We start from the raw sequence: 15,411 nt of genomic DNA, 5'->3' as shown, positions 1-15,411 counted from the left end.
AGCTCTGAGGTCTTCCAGCCCACAACCAGGAAAAGTTACATCAAACTACCTCATGCTATTGAGTTCACACATGGACTTCTAATTCTGTCCTATATAATAAAAGGCTAATATGCAAATCAACCAAACAGTGGAACAACCGGTTGTTATGACGCGCACTGACTCCCAGGGGGCAGACACTCAACACAGGAGCTGCCCCCTGGTGGTCAGTGCACTCCTACAGGGGGAGTGCCGCTCAGCCAGAAGCCGGGCTGATAGCTGGTGAGCACAGCAGCAGCGGTGGGAGCCTCCCCCACCTCCATGGCAGCACTAAGGATGTCAGACATCCCGTGAAGGCTTCCAGACTGAAAGAGGGCGCAGGCCAGGCTGAGGGATCACACCCCCCCACCCCCCGCATGAATTTTGTGCACCAGGCCTCTAGTATCTCAAAGCTATGAGGGGAAAAGCTCACTTTTAATACAATTACCTCTTTTCTGTTCCTTCTGCATCCCCACTTTACCCTATCGACTTGCATCCCTCAATTGAAGCCATGCCTAAGTACCTCAGGAAATGGAATAAGTGCAATATAAAAACATTCCCCAACTACACCAGTTGGCCCTGTCAGTCATTGCTTTCTCCTTTCTCTTCCCAAGGACATGTCCAGTTTGCACTTTAAGGGAGCTTGGGACAACCCCCTACTCCCAAGATACTTGTAACAATGGAACTTTAAGAAAGAATACTTATGTATATAGTGTGGCAGAGTTTAACAGAAGCCCTACCCAGGAGTGTGTGGAGGGAAGAGACCAGATTTTATAAACTCTTATAGTTAAAGCAGACTTGAATCAAGAAAGGGTTCCCCCATTGAGGCCTTATGTCAGATCTAAGTACTTATACTCCTTTATTCTCCCTCTCTCACCCATCCCCGCCCCCCCCAAAAAAAATACAAAAAAAGCGCCTTACTCAGGGAAATGTAGACTCAACTATGGTTAAAACAATCCCTTGCTGACTACACCCTCCCACCCCTAGGGTGGGTCATGTGAGATTGACTTGAAGCTCTCTGGGGCACTTTCTTTGCTCCTGATTTCTGCATCTCCAGCCCAGAGAAAGTTAACAGGACAGAGTTAATAAGAGCACGAACTCCAGTTTTATCCAGAGATGTCCTTTGACCATGCAGAAACACCGAATCACTGGAGGAGCTCTGCCACGTTTGATTTTAGAAAAGACTTGAAACTTGAGCCCAAAGAGATTGGAAAACCAGGAAGTGAGAAATTAAACTTCAAGTTCGAGTAAGAGAACACCTACAGATTATTTAAGGGCATAAACTCGAAAATGCCCCTGCCCAACCTCTGGAAAAGGCTTTCAGTAGGATGGCAAGCTGAAAGCTGAGTTTTCCCCCTGGCTGACCCACCTGTCTCTGACAGCAGGCAAGCAATAGGGCATACTATATTATTTAGTAAAACGTTTTAAACCCAAGTCTTGGTTTAAATTTGGATTTTTAGTTTCTCACATGTACTAAGAACTGATTTTTCTGCCATCTGCACACAGGTGTATACAGGTATCCCTCTCCCTCTTAAACTCTTCAAATGAAATTTGTTTTGCTTTTCCTCTTCAAGGTACCATACCACCCTTCTCCAGTAATCCAGGCTCAATGTTCATTTGTTTAGTTTTTGTTTCATAATCATAAACTTTGCAATCCAGCTAGACTTGGAGAACTGAAGTGAGAGCACAAAGACTATAGGATATAGTGAGCAGATGAGTGTGGTGGGGTGGGTGCTCTCCTGAGCAGCAGAAGGGCTGGTCTGGAGATTAAGATAAAACACAAATCAAATTGCCCTAACAGTGGATAGAGCGTCGGCCTGCAGACTCAAGGGTCCCAGGTTCGATTCCAGTCAAGGCCATGTACCTTGGTTGCAGGCACATACTCAGTAGGGACTGTGCAGGAGGCAGCTGATCGATGTTTCTCTCTCATCGATGTTTCTAACTTTCTATCCCTCTCCCTTCCTCTCTGTAAAAAATCAATAAAATATATTAAAACACACACACACACACACAAGTCAAATTTATTGGAGTTGTCCACAGTCAGCAACAGGGAGCTTTGTGGTCCTGCCATTCCTGGGCCTGCATGCTCCATGGCTTCCACAATATTCATGTACTCTCCCACCTTCAGGATACAATTCATCGAATTTCTCCCCACAGAGGGACTTGCTGCCAGTGCTGTTACTGTGTGTGAAGTCACCACCCTGGCACATAAACCCCCAGAACTGAAAGTAGGAATGTTTATAACCAAGTCTCTTTTTCCCCAGTGTTCAGAATATGGAAGTTTTCTGGCTGCCTTTGGAACTTTGTCTGCTAACAGCTAGAAGCAGACGTGACCAAGGGCTTGCTACGGAGGGTAATGTGTCCAAGAACGGGTTGACCTTGGCCGCATAGTAGTAGCAGCAGCAGAGTCTGCAAAACCAAATTTTCTTCATTCTTTAGTCCAAAGTGCTTGTCCTCCCTGGAAAGAAACTATGTTCATACCTTTATCTTCACAAACAAGGACTCCACCCTAATGAGCCTTGGTCACTTTTCGTTCAGATTACTGAGTCTTGCTGCCGTTTTTGAATTTAATCTTTCCTTCCTGCCCTCAGACTATCCTGCTTGACCATCACTGTGATCTTCCTCAAGTATTGCTTTCATCTTGAGAGTCTTCTGAGCATTCCCTACAAGGTATCTAGGTAGACATCTAGGCTCCTCCTTGACCTGGCCCTATCTAGCCCTTGGTTTGGGCTGACCTGCAGTCAAGGATGATAGTATTTGAGAACACCTAGCATGGTTCCTGACATAAAAGGCACTATTGCTTCTTTTTTTCTATTCTCATCAAGTTAGTTTCTTTATTGCCAAAGAGTATCACTGGTTATATCTGCATCATAGATGATTCTCCTTCCAAGAAATGTATTCACTCCAATCTTCTGTCTCTCCAAATCTATCAAACATGAACAAATTCAAATTCTACCTTCAAATTTTAAAAGTCTTGAAAATCATAAAATTAGGAACAAATGAAAAACCATACCTTGCTCTTGGCTAAGGAATTCAGCATCATAAAAATATTGTTTACTTAACATATGTCAAAAATACTAACAAGGTTTTTGGGAGAGCAAAGGTAATAATAGAGAGGAGCTAACCAAGCTAATTCTAGTACTCCTATGGGGAAAATAAACAAGCAAAAATGGCCAGAAAGTCCTGGCAAAAGAAGAGTGACAAGAGGAGACTAGCATCTGCTAGGTATGAGTCAGATTGTAAACCCTCAGTAGGGGCACTAGTCTACCTTTTATGTCCTAAACAGCTCCAAATACCAGCACATTGGGAGTTAGATTTCTACATGCAAATTTTGGGAGGACACAAACATTATCTATAGTACAAAATACCCACCTATATAGCGCACCATATTATAGGGGATAAAAGGGATCTATGATTACTGAGAGGAAACCATCAGCTTAATATAAACTTATATCATTATTAGGTGCATAAAGTATATACAGTGTACTATCTTTTAACAAGGGGAGAAGAGATATATGTACTAGTATTCACTTATATTTATATAAGGAAACCCTTGACAGATTCTAAAAAAGTGGGTACACATAAAGTTAAGCCCACAGGGACAGTGATGGGAACAAGATTTTTCAGTGCACACTTTTTGATATTGCTTTGTTATTTAACAATAAGAATTAAATATATTTAATGTCTATTTTAATATGTATTAAAAATATAGTATACAATATAAATAAAAGCATATATAAATATATAAAGGCTTTCCCCATCTATGAATATAAATGTAAAAATTAAGAGTTGGGAAGGCCTTCAGATATCACCTAAAACAGTTTCCTCATTTTATAAGTGAGAAGGTGAATGAATATAAGGGCAAAATGTTCTGCATGAGCCAGTCTGTTAAAGAACTGGACTACAGGTCTTGATGGTGCCCTTCTTCAGTCTCTCGAAGTGTTCCTACTCTAGTTCATGCTGATCTCACTTTTGAATAAATCACTGATGTCTCACCTTGTTTGCTGATTAGTTCTTAAAGCTATTCCTCTGTATATCCTATAACACTTTACACAGTGTTTGGACTATAACTGCTTTGTTCATTTATTCAACAATTTATTAAATATTCACTAAATGCCAGGCACACTGATAGGTCTCCAAACTGTTGACTGGAACACTGGAAGTGAAGATAGAAATTTTAATCCTTGTTTTAAGCATGGAGATAAAGGCAGTAAAGCCTCTAATTCATTCACCTTCCTATGGGAAGCCATATTTAAATTTCCTCTCTTAATTATTCTTGAGGTAGGGCCTAGGCATTGGGTGACATGCATCTTGCTGCTCATATAGAGGTTGTAGGTAGATAAGACTACTGATCATCAAATGCAGTGTTAGGTAAACAGAGAACCTTTGGCCTGCCTGGTGTTACTATCCCATAGGTTCCCTTCTGTCACTCTTGGTTTTCAGTAGCCTTCTAGAAAAGACTCTCCTATTTTTATCAACAGTGTGCCCCATGTCAGACTGTCAGTCTCTCAAAGACAAAAACCATTTGTTTCTTTGTATTCTTAGCACCTGTTATAGTGCCCAGCACACCTTACATGTTAGTTGGACTAAACCTAACAGGTCTAGGGCCATGTGCACCCCTGACTTAAGTTCCAAATGTGTCCCCTTCAATGTGTTTCCCACAGAGTGAGTTTCACTTGATTTCTAATCTGTTTTAATGTTTCTGATTCCTAGCTATAAATCCTATAGCCTCCATTCCATTTTTCCACAACCATAACTATCTTCTTTATCCTTTCTGGAAACATTTCCTAACCCCTAAGCCTACTGAGAAGTGTTTCCCTGGTGCTCAAGATAAAACTTGGCAAGTTTATTTGTGTTTCTCAAGGACTTCCTCAATATAAAGTTTGATGCAAGCTTGACTCCTGATCTGGGCAGTTATACTTCCCCCAGGTTCAAGAGTTTCTCCAGTCATTTCTCAAAAAACCTTCTGAGTGTATTTATATTTCATGATGAGGTGGAAAAGAGCTTGTGCTTAAGAGTCTCACATACCTGCTTTCAAATCCTGGTTCTGTCACTCACCAGGTCCATCGTATTGAATAAGTCACTAAAGCATTCTGAGCCTTGTTCTCCTTATTTGTCAATTTAGAATAATAATGCTCATCTCATAATGTTATGGTGATTTAGAGATAAGGCATGTGAAAATCCCTGGCATATAGTAACTGCTCTAAACACATCCCCCTTTTTCTCCACAAAGTGGTTTACAAATTAATGAATAAACAAATGAACAGCTTTGCCAAGCAGCAATACTTATTTATGGAAACCTGTACTACCACTTCATGAAGACAGGGACAAACCAGGTCTCCTAGTCGCTTGCCTTGGCCTGTCTCTAGCATTTTAAGTTTGGAACATTGTGCTCTTGAGGTGTGTCATAGTACATTCTGATCAAGGGCCTAGTCAATTGTGCCAATGATGTTGGTATGTAAAGGACCCTCTTGGTAGACTCCATGAGGTCCTCGGATATGACAAGGTGGGGTCTCTGGCCCTTAGGTAATAATCAGCTATCAGAGAATATAAAATATTTACATAAATAACAATTACACATGGTAGAAAGTTATATGACATAAGAGATATATAGAGAAATGCTATAGCAATTTAATAAAACCTACTTTCAGCTAGAGATCAGAAATGGGTTTACTCATTCAGTCAATAGAAATCAAAGGTGTGTCTGTGTAAGGTATTAGGCTAAACTAGACACTGGGATGCAAAGATTAAAATTGTACTTGCTCTTGAGGAGCATAGTAACTAAAAAGTCACAGAAAAAAAATAACCACAGTGCTTTGGAAGCAGAGATCAAGAGGAATTAACTCTGCCCGGCTAGCGTGGCTCAATGGTTGAGTGTCGACATGAACCAGGAGGTCACAGTTCTCTTCCTGGTCAAGGCACATGACCGGGTTGTGGGCTCGGTCCCCAGTGTAGGGCGTGCAGGAGGCAGCCAATCAATGATTCTCTTTCATCACTGGTGTTTCTCTCTCCCTCTCCCTTCCTCTCTGAAATCATTACTCTTAAAATACACACACACACACACACGCGCCAGATTATTTGACCACCTGATGTTTGTGGACAAATTAGCTATAATTTTGCGCTGAAGTTGCTAGCAGTGGTTCTCAACCTTGGCTGCACATTAGAATCACCTGGGAATCTTTTTAAAATCCTGATTTCTGGGCCTCATCCTCTGGAAATTCTGTTTCTTTGTTATGGGGTGGGGCCAAGAAGAATCGCACAGTATTGAAGGCAAATGGTGGCCCAATGAAGTACTGATGGAGTGGTCATAATAATCTGGCCACTCAGTGTGTGTGTGTGTGTGTGTGTGTAAAAAGAGTAATTAACTCAGCCCTGCCCAGTGTGGCTCAGTTGGTTGAGCATCATCCCATGCACCAAAGGATCACCAGTTCAATTCCCAGTCAGGGCACATGCCCAGGTTACAGGTAAAATTCCTGGTAGGGGTTGCATATGGAGGCAACTGATGGATATTTCTCTCTCACATTGGTTTCTCTCTCTCCCTCTAGCTTCCTCTCTCTCAAATCAATAAGAAAAAGCATTTAAAAAAATAGTAATTAGCTCTTTCTCCTCCATCGAGGTGTGTGTATTTGATTCTCCTTCGCCATGTCTTCCCAAAAGACTTTCAGAACCAAGAGATTCCTGGCCAAGAAACAAAAGCAGAATTTTCCCATTCCCCCAATGAATTAGGATGAAAACTGGTAATAAAACCAGGTACAACTTGAAGAGGAGACATTGGAGAACCAAACTGGGCCTGTGAGGAATCACACATGAGAGATGGCGCATATATTTTTGCTGTATTCAGGTTGCCTGCATCTTTAAATGATTGCAAAGATCAGTAGTGTCCCTAGAGTCTAGACCAGTGGTCGGCAAACCATGGCTCATGAGCCACATGCGGCTCTTTGGCCTTTTGAGTGTGGCTCTTCCACAAAATACCAGCACTTCCACAAAATACCAGCTTCTGTGGATGGGCCACGAAGTTTCAATCTCAATGTGGTATTTTGTGGAAGAGCCACACTCAAGGGGCCAAAGAGCCTCATGTGGCTCGCGAGCCGCGGTTTGCCAACCACGGGTCTAGACAGTTGGACATTTTAATTGGAAAATTATTAGACTTATGATTTTGCTCTGTTGATTTTTTTTTCTGCAGTAGTAGGTTGGTTCAGTAATGTGTGAGACCTTTTAAACTGGAAAAAAAATAGTAATTAGCCCTGGCTGGTTTGGCTCAATGGATAGAGCGTCGGCCTGCAGACTGAAGGATCCCAGGTTTGATTCCAGTCAAGGGCATGTATCTTGGTTGCAGGCACATCCCCAGTAGGGGGTGTGCAGGAGGCAGCTGATCGTTGTTTCTAACTCTCTATCCCTCTCCCTTCCTCTGTAAAACATCAATAAAATATATTTTAAAAATTATTTTAAAAAATAGTAATTGACTCAGTTTACAGACAGTATAAAGAAAAAAAATAATGTTTGAACTGGTTCTTGAAGGAAGAAGAGTTCACCAGATAGAGAAGGTAGGAAAGGGTATTCATTAAAGACCTTTTATCTTGAAAAATGGGAAGAATTCAGACATTCAGAAATGGGGGGAATCTAGAACTGCATCAACAAAGGTAGAGAATTTAAAAGAAAGCATGAAGTAAAATAGTTTTTGTGTTGCACCAGCACTGCCAAGGGTGAACTGAGGAGGGGTGTGAAGGATTAAAGAAAAGACAGACAAGAGAATACAGCTGGGGCTTGGTGGATCTCCCGTGCCTAGATGAGGACACAAAAGACCCAGCCTGTAACCCGATGCTTTATTTTACAGTCTGATTAAAAACGAAGTTAGATTAACATGTATACAAATGTTCTTGTTTTGGCAACACTTGCTGCACCTCCTACAGTTCATTAGCTACTTGGGAAAGAATTAAGGAGGGCTACAAGGTCAGGCTTCATTATGCCAGGAGAGTTCTGCCATCCAGGCTGAAACTTGTTTGTGGCCCTGCCACAGGTCAGCCTGAAGCTTGACCCTAGAGCTGCTCCCTACAAGTTTTTACTATAGTAAAAATAAGTGAATTTGATCCATTTTGTGATGGTATTAAAGACAATGGGGTGCCCTGGCTGGTTTTGCTCAGTGGATAGAGCACTGGCCTGAGGACTGAAGGGGCCTGGGTTCGATTCCAGTCAACGGCATGTACCTTGGTTGCAGGCACATCCCCAGTGGGGGGTGTGCAGGAGGCAACTGATTGATGTTTCTCTCTCATCGGTGTTTCTAATTCTCTATCCCTCTCCCTTCCTCTCTGTGAAAAATCAATAAAATATATATTTTTTAAAAGACAATGGGGAAAACTGTCTCTTCAAACTAGGACATGATAAGGTTAGAACTTTGAATTAAGAGGATTAATCTAGTTTTGTACAGGATAGATTGGACAAGGGCACACAAGGAGCAAGGAGGGCAATTAGAAGACCATTAAAATAGCTTGGTAAGAGATAATGAGATCCTGTAGAAAATGGCAGGAGGAATGGAAGGCAGAGGACAAGTGGAAGAAGTTTTGTAGACATAGCTGTATAATTATTGGCAACCTGAGTGTTTGAGAGTGACCCTTAACAGAAAGAGACATATAAGGTTTGGGGAAGTGAAAAATTCAGTTTGGATACACTAATTTTGAGATTTGTCAAGGGAGTAATTTCCACAGACTGGTATAAACAGTAAGATTGGACAAGTGGTTAAGGAGAAATGGGAAGTGAGAAAGTAGAGACAGCAAACGTGACTACTTTCTGTGTGAACTTTGGTGATGAAGGAAAAGTGAATGAGGAAAGAGGTTGAGAGTTTTTATTGTATGATGAACTGGGGAGGCTGAGCTTGTTTGTAAGTTGAAAGAGAAAATGAAGAACAGAGCAAACACTGAAGGTGAAAGAAGAGATAAATGATGGAGCAAAGGGCAGTGCCCTCAGCGGTCCTGGATCTGTCTTTTGCTTCAACAGTGTTGGGACAGAACAGATCCAAGGACACCCTTTCTTCCAGCCTTTGACCACTCTCCTGCATCTTATCCAGTCACCACCTTCAGGAACACCTCCAGGACCAGCCAACTGGGTTTTTTTTCTACCTTAACTCCTATTGCTGAACCACCATGAGCTCCCAAATGTGTCAGAATTATTCCTCCCAGGTGGAGGCTGCGGTCAACGACCTGGCCAACCTGCACCTGCGGGCTTCCTACACCTACCCCTCTGGGCTACTATTTCGACCTGATGATGTGGCTGTTGAGGGCATGGGCCACTTCTTCCGTGAGTTGGCGAGTTGGCGGAGAAGAACACGAGGGTGCTAAGCATCTCTTCAAGTTGCAAAGCCAGTGTGGCGGCCGCATTCTCTTCTGGGATGTGTTGAAGCCTTCCCAAGATGAGTGGAGCAAAACTCAGGACGCCATGGAAGCCGCCCTGGCCTTGGAGAATAACCTGAACCAGGCCCTTTTGGAGCTGCATGCCCTGGGTTCTACCATCGCAGACCCTCATCTCTGTGACTTCCTGGAGGACCATTTCCTGGATGAGTGGTGAAACTCATCAAGATGGGCGACCACCTGACTAACATCCACAGGCTGGCTGGCTCTCAGGCTGGGGTGGGCGAGTATCTCTTTGAAAGGCTCACCCTCAAGCATGACTAGGAGCCTTTGGAGCCCAGAGGCCTTTCAGAGGCCCCTCTGCATTTCCCTGGTGTCTCTGGCTTTTACTAGTACCTGAGCCTCTTCCCGAAACTACTAGTCATTCTTTTAACCACCCTGGAGCCCTCTCCCATGCATTGGACCAAATGAAACAATAAAGCTTTTTGCAGGAAAAAAAAAATGATGGAGCAAGGTCATGGTATCAGAGTATTAGTGGAGGGAAAGATATAAAATACTCCCCGATACAATTGAAAACTCCCAGACGTAAGCGATAAAGAACCTCAGATTCTACTTCAGATGATCTCAGTTTTTTTTATTTTAGTCCCTTTGCAATTAAATCATATCCTCACTGGCTTGCAATATGGCCTACTTAGTAAAAGAGACGCTTGGCTAAAGTAAAGTGGGAGTTGTGTAATTGCTTTCCCTAGGGTTCTCTTTGCAGGGAGCTGCTTGTTCAACTACTTCAGATTTGATATCACAGGACTCTGTGGCTGCCTTTTAAAGTAGCTCTTCAATTTGGATAGGCGTTGGTTTTCCAAACTTTCCCAACTCAAGACATTTTAAAAGTCACGAGTGAAACAATATAGCCTCTAGTAGAGAAGCCAGGTCTTTGAGCATGGCCTCACCTGTGACTCCAGATTTGGCTCCATTTCCTTAAAAAATAAAGCTTTACTTTCTTGGCTGCAAACTCCTGTTCACATTCGCTTGGGCTTTGATGCATGCAGGTGAACGAACCCCTTTAGTTCAGAAAAATAAGCAGATGGGGAATTTTTTTTTTTAATAATAAAGTCTATAGGAGAAAACCTTTTTGACCTCAGAATAGGCAAAATTTTCTTAAACAGGACACAAAAAACACTAACCATGAACAGGGGGAAATGTGATCAATTGGGACTATTAAACAATTATAAATTTTTGTTCACCAGAAGACACCAATAAACAGTGAAAAGACAAGACACAGAGTGAAAGAAGATATTGTCAATATGTAAATAAAAAGATGCATACCCAGAATATGTAAAAAATTTCTGCAAATTAGTTTTTAAAAAAAAAGCCCAATCAACAGGCATTTCAAGGAAGAGACTATCCAAAGGACATTATCCAATAAACATTTTAAAGGATGTTTAGGTTCTTTAGTCATCAAGGAAATGTACATTAAAACCACAACAAGCCCTAGTCAGTGGTCGGCAAACCGTGGCTCTCGAGCCACATGCGGCTCTTTGGCCCCTTGCGTGTGGCTCTTCCACAAAATACCGACTTCTGCGAATGAGCCAATTGATGTTTCTATCTCTCTCTCTGAAATCAATAAAAATATATTTTTTAAAAATATACATTTTTTAAAAACCCACAACAAGGCATAATTTTGGCTATCAAAATGGCTAAAATGAAAAGAACAGAAAATGTGTTGGCAGGGGTTTGGAGCAACTAATCTCATACATAGCTTGTGGGAGTATTAGTTCAACCTCACTAAAAGGCAGTTCAGTAACAGGTATAAAAAAGCTCGGGATTTCCCATGCCATTTTCAGAAATATCACTTCTGAAAATTTATTTTAAGGTGTCTATCATGGATGTGCAGTAATATTTATGCTACAAATGTAGAGTATATATTTTTATACTCAGTGTTTTTTATAATATTCTTAAATCAGAAATGTAAATATCCAATGTACTCTTAAATAAATTAGGGGATTATAAAATAATATTTTACAGTAAAATAAAAAACAATTATTTTTAAGATATATCTTTTTGCTATCAGACAATTAATAGTAATTGAAGCTGGGGGATGGGTACATGGGTCTTCATTGTACTACCCAACTTTTTTGGGTAGTTGAGAAAGTATCTTTTGTGATACCTTCATGGACTCAATATTTTATATAGCTTATTCTTTATTAAAATGTGAGTCCATATCTTTCATCATAACTGACGCTTCATGCTCAGAATCCCTAAAAGACTTGGCTCAATACTCAAAGTCTCTAGAAGACTCACTTTAAAGCTGTGTAGCAAATACAAGCCTCTGCTAATTTAACATGGAGTGTTTACGCCAGATTAATAGAGACCTTTCCTACTGCAGGAAGCACTGTGTACCCTAAATACCCACTTAAAATCTAAGCCTGTGGGAGTTTTCAATTTTTAAAAGATTAATAGTTCTTGGTTGATAGTTCTGATCTGCACAGAAGAAGTGTTTCAAAACTAGACACAGAAACTCTTTGTTTGCCCCCTTTTTCCTTTCTTCATGTAAATAAAAATATTCCTTAAATTGACGAGCTGTTTATTTAACAGTTATCTGTGATTAAACTGTCACTCTCTGAAGCACTTGCTTGAAATACAGTCTTTCTAAGCTAATTGTCTCTGTGTTTCAGTCAATAGTCTCTCTGACTTGCTTGTACTTACTTGCTGATGACTGTTCTACCACTAACTAATATAAATTGTCTACTTTAATTTGAATGAGAATTTCCTTTTTCACCCTGAATTTGTGAATTTAAGAGAGACTAAGTCATTTCATTTCTGAGCTCTAAACCCATATTTCTAATTTCTTTAAATATCTAACTCCATTTGGAGGTCTCCTGGCCACTTGAAATCCTCAGTTCAATACTGAGTCCTCTTCTTTCCTCCCCCAACCTGATTCTCTTCTAGTGTCCCCGTGGTAGTGAATGACTGCAGCGTCCACCCAATGGCTCAAATCAGAGTCCAGCAGCAGCCTTTTCCCGTCCCCCTTTACCTGTCCACGTTTTCTCATACCCACCTTTAAACTATTCTCTCCCGCAGCAGGAAGAATTATCTTTATAAAAGTAAATCGAATCCTGTCATCCCTTTGCTTAAAATCCTCGAGAGGCTTTTCATGGCTTTTAGGGTAAAAGCAAAACCCTAAATCTTATGTATGGTCGCAGCCCCAAATGATCTGGCTCCCAACCATCTCTCCAGCTACCCTCAGCTCCTATGAGTTCCCCCTAAATGCTCCACACCTCCTTCCTACTTCAGGGACTTCAGGTATGGTGTTTCTTCAATCTAGAAATCTCTTTCTCCCCAAACTCCACTGCACTCCTAATTAATTCCCATTAGTCATTTAGGATTAGGCAGCAGTGAACAGCTGGGATGGGGCAGGGGCGGTGGGGGGGGGCGCGTCTTAGGGATGGGGTGGGTGAAGAAAGCGATGTCTTTGCAGGAGACTAAGAAGGAACTGTCCACGAAGTGGAAGAGGTAGCAAGAGAATGTGAACTCGCAGAAAGCAAAAGAGGGGAGTCACAGCAGATGCCAGCGAAAGGCTAAGAGAGACAAGGGCTGGAACGTCTCCACTAGACCTTGCATTGAGGAGGTCCCTGGTGGCCTCAGCCACAAGAGTTACCCCTAAAAGAGGTGAGAAGAGACCCTAAATTTAGACATTCTTTTAATAAACTTGGCTGTGAATGGAAGAAGGGTGAGAGGATGGTAAAATGGGGATGTGGGATGAAAAAAGTTTGTGTGTGTTTGTGCTGAATCAGAGAGCCATTGGCAGATCCACAGTCTGTATATAGGAAGGGTGCGGGAGCCCAAGTGGGTTGGAAGAGCAGGCTTGAAGTTGCTTTTTCATAGCACTTTACCAAAAAAATTTGATAAAAATGTTAACTGACCCCATTCAAGGATGGGGCGGGGGGGCTGATGGAGTAAATTAAGGATTAAACCCTCAAAAACCTATTTTATTGATTTTTTTCCAGAGGTGAAGGGAGAGGGATAGAGAGCCAGAAACATCGATGAGAGAGAAACGTCGATCAGCTGCCTCCTGCACAGCCCTTACCGGGGATGTGCCCGCAACCAAGGTACATGCTCTTGACCGGAATTGAACCTGGGACCCTTGAGTCCACAGGCTGATGCTCTATCCACTGAGCCAAACCGGTTAGGGCACTTACGCATTTTTTAAACCAAATGATCACACTACCAGACAGAGGCATATAAATAGACTCATCCATTCAACTTTTATCCATGAATATACTACACAAAGAGAGACAGTCATTCTATTACATTCTGAAATACGCTCTCTTCTCTGTAGAGGTACTGTGTAATCACTGAGGTACTTACCCACTTCCAGACTATATGACCCACTGAGAGGAGGCACATTCATACTCTGCCTACCTATCTGTATGTGTAATATACTCACACCTCTGAAATAAAACTACAATAGAATAGCTGGCCATCAAAGAAACATCAATTGGAATAGCACCTCACTCTCACACATGTCTACCACAGAAAGGACCGTTAACAATGGCTTAGACTAGGCAGATTATAGAATGAGATGCTGATGGACTTCGAGTTTTAAAATACTTCAGAGATAAGACTATAAACTCCCCAGTAACTGCATAAAGAATCTAGTTAAACTTTCAAAAATCTTTCTCAAGATTTCTCACAGACAGCTATTTTAAAAATAAACTCAGAGTGAAGAGAATGTTTTCTCATGACCAGGTGAAGTAACATTTCTTCAGGTCTCGTCCATGACCACCAGCACCAGAGTCACCATGGACATCTTAAAATGCAAATTGGTGGCTACGCCGGAAGGACGCCGGGCTCAGAGGCCGACGGACCGGAGAGCGCGCCCCAGTGCAGCGTAGCCCGGCCCCGCCCTCCGCCCCGCGCATGATAAAAATGTTAACTGACCCCATTCAAGGATGGGGCGGGGGGGCTGATGGAGTAAATTAAGGATGTTAAACCCTCCTCAACTTTCCCTCCAGGATGCTAGCCACCTTTGCATCAGGTACCATGTTTACTGAGCACCTAATATATGCCAGGTATTATTAAATCTTTTGTATCATAAATGTGATTTCTTTCATATACAAGATAATATGAAAGTCTTGTGTTTATATTGAAACATAAATTGGAATAATAAAAATTATCTATATAATCTACTAATGGTATTATGCACATTTATCTTAAATAGAAGAAAAATATAGATCTGTTGACCTATTTCATATAGTCCAATGTGTGGTGTGGTGGGGGGGAATGTACTTATGCAATTTTTAAAATATATTTTATTGATTTTTTACAAAGAGGAAGGGAGAGGGATAGTTAGAAACATTGATGAGAGAGAAACATCGATCAGCTGCCTCCTGCACACTCCCTACTGGAGATGTGCCCGCAACCAAGGTACATGCTCTTGACCGGAATTGAACCTGGGACCCTTGAGTCCACAGGCTGATGCTCTATCCACTGAGCCAAACCGGTTAGGGCACTTACGCATTTTTTAAACCAAATGATCACACTACCAGACAGAGGCATATAAATAGACTCATCCATTCAACTTTTATCCATGAATATACTACACAAAGAGAGACAGTCATTCTATTACATTCTGAAATACGCTCTCTTCTCTGTAGAGGTACTGTGTAATCACTGAGGTACTTACCCACTTCCAGACTATATGACCCACTGAGAGGAGGCACATTCATACTCTGCCTACCTATCTGTATGTGTAATATACTCACACCTCTGAAATAAAACTACAATAGAATAGCTGGCCATCAAAGAAACATCAATTGGAATAGCACCTCACTCTCACACATGTCTACCACAGAAAGGACCGTTAACAATGGCTTAGACTAGGCAGATTATAGAATGAGATGCTGATGGACTTCGAGTTTTAAAATACTTCAGAGATAAGACTATAAACTCCCCAGTAACTGCATAAAGAATCTAGTTAAACTTTCAAAAATCTTTCTCAAGATTTCTCACAGACAGCTATTTTAAAAATAAACTCAGAGTGAAGAGAATGTTTTTT

The 15,411-nt window shown here is 41.5% G+C and overlaps 2 pseudogenes; both read left to right on the top strand.

Moving 5' to 3' along the window:
* The first annotated feature begins 6,625 nt into the window (after positions 1 to 6,625).
* LOC102757100 lies at positions 6,626 to 6,858 on the top strand (annotated as a pseudogene).
* A 2,284-nt stretch (positions 6,859 to 9,142) lies between these two features.
* Positions 9,143 to 9,824, top strand: LOC107181865 (annotated as a pseudogene).
* The last annotated feature ends 5,587 nt before the right edge of the window (positions 9,825 to 15,411 follow it).

Source organism: Myotis davidii, unplaced genomic scaffold, assembly GCF_000327345.1.
Source record: "Myotis davidii unplaced genomic scaffold, ASM32734v1 scaffold132, whole genome shotgun sequence".
In the NCBI taxonomy this organism is placed as follows: domain Eukaryota; kingdom Metazoa; phylum Chordata; class Mammalia; order Chiroptera; family Vespertilionidae; genus Myotis; species Myotis davidii.
Note: the sequence above shows the minus strand (reverse complement) of the source record. Positions and strands in the feature narration are given on the sequence as shown.